Raw genomic sequence first — 12,433 nt, 5'->3', positions numbered from 1 at the left:
AGTTGTAATCCCCTTAAAATTTCCACCACCAAGACACCCGTGAACCATCACCATAGTCTCTTTCGTACTTCCCTCCCCTGATGAGTGTCTCTGATTTATAGTTGCTGCTAGTTTTGTCTTTTTCTCCCCTGCTCCCTTGTTTCCCTATATTCCTCCTGTAAGTGAAACAATCTTATAGTTTTCTTTTTCCTTCTGACTTACTTCACTGAGCATGATCCCTTCTAGCTCCACCCATGTTGCTGCAAATGGCATGTGTTTATCTTTTTTGAATGCTGAGTAATATTCCATGGTGTCTATGTACCACATCTTCTTGATCCAGTCATCTGTTTTTGGGCATTTGGGTTGTTTCCATTGCTTAGCTATTGTAAACAGTGCTGCGATAAACACAGGAGTGCAGTTATCCTTTTTAATTAATGTTTTTGTGACCTTTGGGTAGGTTTCTAGGAGTGGAATATGGTAGCTTCATTTTTAGTAGGTTGAGGAACCTCCGCACAACTCTCCATAGTGGTTGGGCCAGTTTGCCCTCCCACCAGCAGTGCAGGAGAGTCCTTTTTCCCCACATCCTCACCAGCACTTTTTGTTGCCAGTTGTTTTTTATTTTTTAAAGATGTATTTATTTATGCATACAAGAGCTGGGGTGTAGGCCAGATGTGCAGGGCCATAAGAGGATTCACCAGAGACAGAATAGGTTGGTTGGCTGAAGTGCATCGCTGAGGGGAGCAGCGGGCGAGACAGGAGAGGTCTGCTGCGCCACGTAGGTCACCACCCTGGCCGGGGATGGAACTCGTGCTGCAGTGCCTGCAGACGCTTCATAGTGGTAAGACTAAGCCCTTTGTGCCACCAGGGAGGACCTGTTTTTTGGAATTTTTTTTAATGTGCCAGTCTCATGGGTGTAAGGTGGTATCTCATTGTGGTTTTGATTTGCATTTTCCTGATTATAAGTGACGTTGAGCCTTTTTTTTCATATACCTGTTGGCCATTTGCATTTCCTCTTCGGAGAAGTGTCTTTTTAGCTCTTCTGCCCATATTTTGACTGGATTGTTTGCTTTGTTTTTGTTGAGTCCTGGGAGCTCTTTGTAGAGCTTTGAAATCAGTCCCTTATCAGTTGCAAGGAGTGCAAATATTTTTCTCCCAATCTGTGGGTTATCTCTTTGTGTTGGTTAATGTCCCTTTTGCTGTACAGAAGCTTTTTAGTTTGATGTAGTCCCAGCTACTTATCTTTTCCTTGACTTTCTTTGCTTCAGGGGGATGGATCTTTAAAGATATTTCTGAGATGTATGTCATGGAGTGTTTTGCCTGTGTTTTCTTCCATATATTTTATGGTTTTCTTCCATATCTTATGTTCACGTCTTTTATCCATTTTGAGTTGGTTTTTGTGCAGGCTGTGAGGTAGTGTCTAGTTTCATTCTTTTGCATGTGACGGTCCAGTTTTCCCAGCACCATTTATAGAACAGACACCAGAAATTAAGAGCCACAGGGTTGGGGCCTGCCAGTGCAGCGCTGTAGGATGGCTGAGAAGGCCTGGAGGTCTGTCTCTCCTGCCTCGTCAGTTTCTCCTCCCTCGCCCTCCACTGCCACATGGCCCCCACTCTGGGGACTTCGAGTCACTTCCCTTCCTGGGGCCTCTCCTGGGCACCTTCCTTCCGGGGTCAGTCCAGGCTTCATTGTGGGGCTTGAAGCTTAACCAGTTGGGGACTTAAGAAAGACAAACTTAGGTACGAAAGTGAGTATTTAGAATGATAAGAAATTACAACAAATGGCTGAGGGCAAGGGGTTCAAGTCTCTTTCTCCTGTGATCTCTTCAGGTGTGTTACCAAAGCTGCCAGATCGTAGCCCGCCTCTGTCCTCCCTGGCAGCCCCCAGCCCAGGGGTCCCAGGGCGTGGGCATCTGCAGCTGCGGAAGCCTCCAAGCCTCCCTTCACCCGGTCAGCTCCTTACTGCGGTTTCAGGCTGATGCCTTCCCTCGCTGGCATCATCCTGGCCTCAGGTGCGGTGGGCAGGTGACCTGGCTGCATGCCAGGAGGAGGCCAAGTGCTTCCCAGGGTCACTCACACTCCCTGTGGGTGGGAAAGGGAAGCTGTAGCGCCCCCTGCTGGGCACAGGGGAACTAGGCACACAGCGCTGGCTTCTTGCCCAGGGTCACGCGGCAAGTGAGATCAGAGCCCTCTGGCCTCAGTGGTTCTCACAGCTGAGCGAATGAACCTCCTTTGGGCCAGCTAAGGAGGGATGCAGGGAGCCCTGCTGGGTTCTCACTCCCTTGCTCAGCACTTCAGGGCAGAGGCTGGCCCCTCCAGGTCTGCGGCCTCTGGCACAGGCATCCCAGGAGAAATGCTTTATGCGCCATCATGCAGCAGGGTCAGGCGAGAGCAAGAGGAGGCGCTGCAGGAAGGCTGTCCAGTCCCGGCCTGTCTGGCATTCCCTGGCAGGGCCTCAGGTTGCCTCTGTAACCCTGGGCTTTTTCATACCTCTCTTGTAAGGGACTCCAAGGAGCACTCTCTTTCTGCTCCTTGCTGCTCTGGCTTCTGGCTTCGAGGAAGTGCTCCTTCCTGGAGCCGCAGTTGGAGGGAGTTCAGGAGGACAGTCCCACTTGCCGGCTTGCCTCCCCTGGGGGCCTGGATTGAGGAGCGGCCAGCGGGCCTGTGGGTTCTGGCCCCGGGCCAGTGCCCATCGTGGGGAATCTTGTGCTCCGTGCTCATTGGCTGCCCCCTTGGCCCCTCCTGGAGCCTGGGTAATGAAAGCTGCTTCTTCCAGGGCCTTAGAGGCTCGCACTGGCTCGCAAGATCTCAGAGAAGAGGAGTAAATTTCAGGAAACTGCTAGAAGGCTGGATGTGTGACCATTCTCCCAGTTGCTCTCTGGCTTTGTTCTCCACACATCTGCTGATTCCTCTCTAAAGAGCACAGAGAGTCTGCCTGGAAAAATTTTTAGTGTGTTTGGCCAGTGGCTCTTTGCAAGCTTGCGTGAAATCAAAATCAACAGGCTGCTGGTTGCCCAGTTCCCCTTGCACGGAGAGGGTGGCAAGAGGGTAGGGTGAGGTGTGGGAACAGTGGTCACTGCAAGGGAAGGTGCCAGCCTGAGGTTTCTGTCCAAAGGACTGAGCTCAAAGAGGAAACACATGGACTGCTAAAGTTCACATTTCCCAAAATTTGGGTTGGGGGTATCTGGTTGTAGAGGAGACCCCAGGCTTCCTGCAATGGGGTATTTCTACGGTATTGGAGGGGCTACTGTGGCCTAGACGGACTCACAAGCTTGATCCATGAACCTGTGTCTTCCTTAGAACAACCCTACGTGGTCAGTGCTATTATTCCCACTTCATAGATGAGAAAACTGAGGCCGAGAAAGGTTAAACACTGACCAGGGGTCACACAACTGGAAGAGCAGGGTCAGGAGTCAGATCCAGCTCTGCCTGCGGCTCACCCCACCGCTTCTCTACATTTAGAAGCAGCTTGTGAGCTGAACCAGAACTGGGCCCAGAGGCCAACTGAGCAAAACCAGGGTCCAGGTGCCAGCGGCATCCCGGGCCAGGCCTGCCAGGCACTCCCTCTCTGCAGCCACCATGCGCGGGGACCAACTTTCTCTGCCTGGCATCCACAGCCCCACAGGACAGATTGGCCACTTGGGAGTGCCCAGGGCCCCAGCGAGCCCCAGAGGAAATGAGGCCAAGGGGAAAGTCTCCTGGCTCCCTCTCCCCCATGCAGGGAGCTGTGGGCTCCTTCGGAGCAGTGGTTGCTATGCAGCCTTGTTTATTCAAGGAGAGCCTGGCAGAGAGCAGGAGCGCGCCAGCAGCGGGCCGGCCGCTGCCCCCAGCACCTGCCCAGACAGGAGGGCAGCAGCCCAGGGCTGTGAGGCTGGGCTGGGCAGGCTGGGCGTGGGGCTGCCCTGTCCTCACCTTCTGGGACCCACGGGCAGCACCGTCTGTGGAGAGACCACGGAACCCGGAGTCCTCCGGTGACAGGGGTTTGGCCTCTGGACGGAGAGGTAAGAGGCGGTGTGTTCACTAAGCTCTTTGTGGTGGGTCAAGACCTCTGAAGTCCTTGAAGGGGTGCCAAGGACCTCATCTGAGGCAAGGACAAAGGTGCCTGGGAGGAGAGGCTTCAGGCTGCAAGATGGATGCTGTGGGGAGGCCTCTGCTCCCCCCCCACCCTGAGCAGCTCTGCAGGGGGCTGCTCTCTGAGCTGTCGGTGCTGTTTGGGGGAGAGCCCTTCGTGGCACCGGCACACACCCAACCCCAGCTTCCTGGGAGTGCTGAGGCCAGGGTGCCAGAGGCATGGGGGTGTGCCACGGGGAAGCTCGGTGCTTACGGGCACCCGGGTTCTGGGCAAAGGGCAGGCCTTGGAGGCCCTGCTCTGGGTTCAAATTCTGGCTCCACCTCTTACTGGCCGTGTGGACTTAGGCTCCTCCTCTCTGAGTCTCACTTTCCTCCCCTGTAAAGTGGGGGTTCAGTGATGCTTTCCTGGAGGCTGCTGGTGAGGAGGGAAACAGAGCTGTCGTCGCTGTAACCTTTATAGTGGGGATCGTGGTGTTCCTTCCCAGAGCAGACTTTGTGCTCCAGGAATGAGGGTTCTGCAAATCTCCTTTCAAGAATGGAAGGCCCACGTTGGCCTGGGACCTGCAAGGGCTGGCATTTCCCTGCCCTGGGTGCATCTCTGAGGCGGGCTGCAGCCTGGCTGCTCCCAGCATGGGCTCCGTTTCAGCCCGGGAGCCTCCGAGTGCCTATACAGGTGATGCAGTGGGAGCAAGAGACATGGTATCAAGCTGAGTTCTGGAGAGACCTGCCTCCAAGGGCCGCCTTGCACCAGGGTCACCTCAGGGTCGCCAGACTCTGCACAGCAGTCCTAGCTTATCATTTATTTTATACCCAGCCTCTTCTAGGCGGAAGAATGCCTCAAACTTATGAACAGTCTCAAGAAGAGTCCAATAGAGTGAAGGTTTATTTAGCTGCCCCTGGGGTCAAGAAATAGATGTCCTGGGGACCCCCCTCCCCACATGGGCCTCTTTTATCTCAGCCACTCCCTGCCCCCAGCTGCATCACTGGCCTCACTTTCCCTGGCTTTCCTGGGAAGTTTTACCATCTGTGCATGTGTTTCTGAACATTGTTGGATTTTTGTCTTCCTTCAAACTTCGTGTAAACAGAGTCCCCTCTGGTCTCTGGCTGGGTCCTTTCACTCACCATCGTTCTGTGGAGCGGCCTGCGGTGTTGAGTGGAGCAGGGGCTTGTTAATTTCCATTGCCGTGGACGAGTGCGAGCCTCGAACGCACCATAATTCATTTTCCTGTCTTCCTGTCGTGCGCTGGCATTCTCTCCAGAGCCTGGCTGTTACCAGTAGAGCTGCCTCGAGCATCCTGGCACTTCTTTCCTGGCTCACACAAGCGAGGTTTTCTCTGGGGGCAATAGAATTGGTGGGAAGAGGGTGTGCCGGCCTTTCCTTGATTGCAAAAGGTCAGGCTGCTTTCCCAAGTGGTCCGGCCCGTTTACACCTTATCTGACCTCACTTCTGCACGTGGTATTTGTCATCCTTGTGGTGTCAGTCTTTGCGGATGGGAGGCAGCACCTTATTCTGACTTTAATTTGTGTTTTCCTGATTAGGAAGGCCAGAATTGATTTTCTCCCTCCCCTACCTCCCCTTTGGGTGCCTTTTCTGTTAGATCTCCACAGTCTCAGCCCTTCATGGTGCTGTTTCCCCACCTCCATTTTCCTCTCTGCCCGCCCCCTCAGTCCCTGATCTTGGGGGACAGTCAGCCGTCTGTGGCATGCCTGTCATTAATCCTTGAGCTGCAGACCTGGCAGCCTAGAGCGACTGTCTGGAGGGCTGATTTCCACTTTGTCTCCTTCAGACTTTGTCTACTGCAAAGTAGAGTGTCTGCTGCTTGGCCCAACTTGAATCCTTTCCTGGGCCTTGCATTTCCTTCCCATGAAGTGAGGACAGAACAAAAACTGGCCTTGCACGGAAGCCATTTCTGTTACCCAGGCACCACAAGCCCTGGACAGGCCCGTGTGAGACTCTGCTTTTGGCTAAGGATTGGCTTTCTCTTGGGAAGGCCTGAGCTGCTGGTCTGAAATCTGGGCTTTTTGCAGGGAGGCCTTTGCAGAGAATCTTTTCCTGGAATGTGACTGACATTTAGATGATGTGGGGCATAGTCAAAATGGCTTTGCTGAGACTCTTGATGGGAAAAGATGTTTGAGTCCCTCCTGGCTCTCTGGCGCCGGGGAGTGTTCAAGGATGGCAGTGTGGTGAGTGGCGCTTCAGCGACTGGGCAGGACCCCTGCATAGCCCAACCCTGCAGTAGCGTTCCTGGGCCACGGACCTGGCTGCTTTTCCTTCAAGACTCTAGGCCTGTGATCAAGCTCTAGGTCAACCCAGCCCTTGATGGTGGAAAGCTCAGGCAGGGCAGAGGCTACCACACCCCATCCGGCACGGCTGCACCGAGAACCTTAGTCCTTGGGAAGGCAGTGTCGTGAGTCATGGCTCTGAGCAGTCCCTGCAGAGCTGAGGCGACTGTTCTGGGGAGGCTTTGGCAAGAGGCTGGAGAAGGAGTTTCCTCCTAACCTGCTGCAGGTCTTTTGGTGATGCCAGAGGGGTGTGGACCCTGGGGCAGGTATTGGCTCTTGGTGGCCCAGAGCCACCTTTTCAGACCACAGATTAACACTTCATATACCAGCCGGGAGGCCAGTTGATAGCCACGGTTTCTTGCAGCCTGGAATTTAGCGACAGGAGAAACAGGTAAAGGCACATCTTATCCCCATGCTGGGAAACACCATCAAATTATTGGCACATGACAGTGGGGGCAGGCTAGAAGATTTGAATTTTGTAAATTTATGTATATGTGATGTGCCCTTTGTCACGAGGGCTGCCTCTCACTCTTACGGTGCCTTAGTGTGAATTGGAAAGCGATGCCTCTTTCTCTAGAAACCACTCTTCACCAGAGAAAGGCTGGAATAAATGCACAGAGCTGTAGTGCCTGCAGTGTGATGCTGTCACCTTGATGAAGAGGTCCTTGCGCAGTGCCCCACCTGAACAATCCTACAGGGCGGCCTTGCCCTGCGTGGTGTTCAGACACAGTGTAAATAAAAGTTCCTCTCACCACTAGGCTTTCCTGAAACCAGTGATTCTCACATCAGTGTTCCTGGGGCCTGGGGTGGAGGTTGGTGAACGGAGCTCTCCCTCCTTCTCTCTCTCTCTCTCTCTCTCTCTCTCTCTCTCTCTCTCTCTCTCTCTCGCCCACACATCCTCTCCTGCTCCCCCCACTCCCCAGCACACACACTGAGCTGCTGCACACGGAAAGTCCCATCCTTCAGTTGTGTTGGGCATTAGGAAAACGTTGAGAAGCACTGACTTTGCCCTCGACCACGTGATCCACGCGCCCGGACGTCATTAAGGTGCAGGCATTAACTGCCTGCTTAACAGACTGTTCTGGTCAGAAGGACTCTCTTGGAGTGTTTCCCCGCTAGGTGGGCTCGAACTGTTCCTCCAGGTGTCCCGCCCCAGCCTGCCCACTGCCTCCTTCTCACCGAGAAAACCGAGGCGACTAATGGACATCTTGCCCCTGCCCCGGGCACCTCCAGTGCCCCCTGCCTCAGCCAGGCCTTGTGGCTTCCTGTCCCAGAGGGTTCAAAAAAGAAAAGTTTCTTTTCTTTTCTTTTTTTTTTTCCTTTTGAATCTCCTTGAGCGTCTGAACACAGATAATAAAATAGTAATTAAGCAAACAATACTGTTAATGGCCCCTGCTTATTGAGTTCTTCTGGGGGCCAGATAGAGTATTAAATGCTTTTCATATTTTATTGAATATTCCCATTAACCTTGTGAAACAGTTATTATTTCCACTTGCTGCTGAACGGAGGCCAGAGAGGTCCAGAGACGTGCCCGAAGTCACGTCGCCACCAGACCATGGCATTTAATCCAGGCCTGCGGCCGCCTCGGTGCACTGAAGTGCTGTGTGCTCCCTTCAAGAACAGGGCCCAGCCCTGGTGCGCTGCAGCCTTGATCTAGTTACTTAACCTTGCTGAGCTTCCATCTTCTTATCTATAAAATAGATACTAGTTGCCATGTTGCCCTATTTCAGAAATGAAATGGCATAATATTTGGCCTCTCCAGCCCAGCGTCTGGCACGTAGCATCTGGAATAAAGTGTTAGTTCTCTTGGCTTCTCCACAGGCCGGCTGTAAAGATGTGCTGTATTCTGCTTTCTTCATTCAGTGTGCTGCAGTCCCCGAGTTAGTGCTATATCCTGTTGGGCCCCGTCTGCCTGTCCTTAAATTCCTGGGGTCCTGAAGGCTGAGCTGCGGGAGGCTTGATGCTGCCTGATCCCAGGGTGGAGGGGAGATGGTGCTGGTGAGCATTAAGGTGCTTCCCAGGGAGGGAGCAGTTCTGAGGACATATTTTCAGATGAAGAAAGCAAACCTCAGAGAAATTAAATAACTTTCCCAAGATAATACGAGAGGCCAGGGCGGGATGTCAAACCAGTTGGGTCTGATTCCAAAACCAAAGTTCTAGGTATTCCAAGGTGGGCCTTTAGGAGCATGCTGGAGTGGAGATGTGGACTTGGGGCGTGGGGCGGGAGGGGTGCTAGACCTGAGGCCTATCTTCTGAAAATATTTCATCGGGGACATATTTGTGGGGCCTCGTTCCCACAGAGCGTGTCTGAAGAGGTGAGACCGCCGACTCCCTGGGACCCATGTCCTCGAGGTCTCTAGGAGGGGTGAGTTGTGTCAAGGCCACAGAAAGAGAAGCTGCAGGGTGTGGAGGGAGTGTGGAGGGTGGCTGGAGGGGGAACTGGGCCTCAGGGTTGGGGGCACATCTCTCCCCTCCCCTTCTAACCCTCTCCCTATCCTCAGCGCCCGTCCCTTGCCCTCCCTCAGGCTGTTCTCGAGGTTGTGTCTCTGTCCAGCTTCCTTGGGAACAAGGTAGACATGGAGCAGGGCAAGGCACAGGGATGCTGGGATTTTATGCTAGGGACTGACATTATTTACTGCGTCAGTCCTAGCTCTCGTTTCTTTCCATGTGAAACCTGACCCCCTTCTGTTACCTTTCTTCATTCCTGTGGTGTCGGTCACCATGAGACCTCTGTAGCCACAGCTCTAGTGGCCGGAGTGGATAGTGGTCAGTTACCTCGAGTTGCTCCATCCCTGAGCTGGGAAACTGCGGCTGTGGGCAGAGGGGGCAGCCTTAGTGGGCAATTCAGAGCATCAGGGAGTGATGAATCCTCATCCCAGAGCCACTGGCAGTGAGCCCTTCAGGGCAGGGCTGGCTCCAGCAGGGCACTGTCACTCCTCAGCGCCCAGATCAGTGTCAGTATAAATGGGGCGCTGTGTGTGTGACATGTTAGGTCAAATGCTAACCCCCAAAATTTTGTCCATGCTTGGGCTGACATTTCTGATTCTGGTTTTCATATTTTGGACATGGACCCCTAAGGTCCCCCAAGATTTTCCTGGGGAGGTACCACCATGTTTCTCACATAAGACATAAGCATGGATATTCATAAGCAGCTGTGACCCTGCACTGGACACCCTCAGGGCCTGACCCTGCGCTGGACACCCTCAGGGCAAGGACGCAGAGGCTGGCCGGGACAGGCCTAACAGGGACTCTGCCTGCTGGGTGGTAACACAGATTGTCTTGCTCTGTTGCTGCTCTGCCTGCTGAGAAGGCTGTGGTGGTGGCGAATATGTGCGGGGTATGGGGGAGTCTTGCTCAGAAGGCCCTTTGCAGTGGAGCTGGCTCCTGAGCCTGATTCTAGCTGCACCCTCAGGCAGCTCTAGATCTTCTCTTTAGCTTCACAGAGTGATCACTTTATGGAAACTGAGGTAGCAATGGCCATTTTGACAACCTTCACTTTATTATAAGTGAATCTGAACCATCACCCAGTGGATCTCAATCCTGAGAGATTTTGAATATCAAAATCACTCAGAAGTTAGGGAAACAAACAAACAATAGTTTCCTGGGGCCCCTTCCCTGGAAGACTAAGTCAGTAGGGGCTTGAGGTGAGGGCCTTGGAATCTGTCATCTTGATCAGTCCCAGGTGATTCTGACCAGTAGCTGAGAACAGGGGCTGGTGCTAAATGTCATTTTTACATACAATCCTCACACACAGACTGCCCTCTGGTTAGATCCCAGGCAGGGTTGGGTGGGGCTGCAGTTTTGCTGCCCCTGTGGCCTGGACTCCTTTGTTTGCTCTCATTCAGGTGTGGAAGGTCCCTCCCTGCGGTGGAAACTTTCCTGCTGGACTTTGCCAGAAGCAGTCACTTGCCAGTCTCCACAGGCTCTCCCCGCTCACTGGGCGAGGGGTAGAGGTGGGGCCTTCTGCCACTTCTCTGAGGAGAAGTACCAGGGCTCGTGGCCCCTCCCGGCTGCTCGTCACCACTGTGTGGGCCTGTTCTTACTCCAGCAGCCACCACGCGAGGATGTGAGGAAGATTCTCCTCGGACAGCCTGAGTGGCAGCGCCATCAGACTGGGCAGGGGCAGTGGTGGCGGCTGGAAGGGGCTGGAACCTCTATTTGGCCAGAGGGTTGCTAGGAGCTGCTCCCCCTTCTGGGGCCTGAGTGGGGATGGTGGCAGCGGGCTGGCTTCCAGAAGGAAGGCAGGTTTTCTCAGTTCCTGAGTTGGGATTTGTCGCTCAGCAAAGGGAGTTGGCAGATGCTGCCCCATCCCCAGATGTTGTCTCGAGAGACAGCTTGTGTCTAGAAATTGGGAGGTGCGGGCTCCGCCCCTGGTTTTATCTCTGCTCGGCTCTGCCATCTACCTCTTTACCTGTCAGGGTGAGGCTGGGTCACCACTATCTCAGCAAAGAATTTATAAGTTGTCTGAAGTTGCAGAATTCATGGGGTGACCCTGGCAACATGGAGAGAAGGTGAAGTTAAGTCACAGACAGGAGCGATGACTGGCCCCAGTGCTTAAGGGGGACTGGGGAGAGACTTGGGGGGGGCCAAGTGGTCATCACAGGACAATGAAGTGGCTGAGAGGTCGGTCAAGGAGGTGGGAATGAGGGCCAGGAACTTCATGGAGACAGGGGCAGGCTTGTCCTGAAGGGAAACCAGGCAGCTGCCCAAGGACGGTTTTAACTGCAAGCTGTTTATGGAAACACAGAGCAGAGTCAGAAAATGAGAGAAGGTGACCAAAACATGATCACCATGGCACCTGCGACCCAAACACACAGTTGTCAATGTCACCCCACCTGTTGCACCCAGGAGATGGAAAATTCAAATGTAAAACCTGATGGTCACAGGTTAGGAGGCAGGAGTCATCTGGTTGTCTCTTACTCGATGGTAGCTGGCCCCAAACTAGGGACTTGCACACAGTGACAAGTGTCCTTTTGTTATAGAGCAACGCCGATATTAAACGGGTTTCTGGCTGTGGGTCCTCACCCGCGCGCTTTAAAGGGACTTATGAATACTCTACTACAGACACACACAAAAGGTTAATAAAAGGTTTATTTACAAGAGAAAAAGAAATAAGGAAAATGTACAACTCAGGGAGAAAATAGGGAAATAAAGTCTTTAATGCGTCCTACCCGATCCGACGACCTGGAAACCCAAAGTCACTCTCAGAGCTGGCCGGACGCTGCGAGCTGGTGGAGAGTCAAAAATGGGGGACCCCAAAGCCCACGTGTCTGCCTTTTGTATCCACCTGGCTGCTTAACCCCACTCTCAGGTCCCAGCCACCTTCCCTTTGGTGGTGATGGGATTTGGAGTTCCCAGTGTCTTTGGCTTTGACCTGGGGTGGGGGTGGAGTCCACAAAGCCTGTATGGAATTTGCTTTGGGACATCCTTTTCCCCCTAACACTTTCTCACAGTGTCTGTTGGAACCTCCGCTGTCCTTGGCGGGGCTGCTCAGACTCGGCCTGCTGTAGTTACTGTCCATGCGCAAACAGGAGTTCAGACAGGACACCGGACAGGAAAAGAAATGACAGCGAAGGCCAGACAAGCAGAGACATGGAAAGATGAAACAAGAATTTATGTTCAAAGAAATAAATGCATTAGGGCCTCCCTGGTGGCGCAGTGGTTGAGCGCTGGGTTGCAAAGCTGCCCGCAGCCTCTGCAGCACCGGTTCAATCCCCAGCTGCTCCCCGGCCAACAAAGGAGGGTCCCACATGGTGCGCAGACCTCTCCTGCCGCTCGCTGCTCCCCTTAGCAGTGTACCTGGGTCCTTCTGCCTGCTCTGCTCCCCGCTCTGGCTCTGGTGAATTCTCTCACCCTCCTGCGCTTCTGACTATACCCAGTGCTTGTATGTATCAATCAATAAAAATCTTTAAAAAAAAAAAAAAGCGAAATTTAAAAAAAAAAAAGAAAGAAAGAAATGCATTAAATTAATTTGATTGTGAACTTCTGTTGTTCCTGTGACGGGATGTAAAAGGGAGAGACCGCATAGTCAAAAGTGAGGAACAAAGTGGCAGGCAGGTGGGAGGCGTCTCTCCCTAGAACCATCTATGGTCAGTGCTGAGCGA

The sequence above is a fragment of the Talpa occidentalis genome, unplaced genomic scaffold, assembly GCF_014898055.3.
Source record: "Talpa occidentalis isolate TD23 unplaced genomic scaffold, MPIMG_talOcc4v2.1 talOcc4.5, whole genome shotgun sequence".
In the NCBI taxonomy this organism is placed as follows: Eukaryota; Metazoa; Chordata; class Mammalia; order Eulipotyphla; family Talpidae; genus Talpa; species Talpa occidentalis.
Note: the sequence above shows the minus strand (reverse complement) of the source record.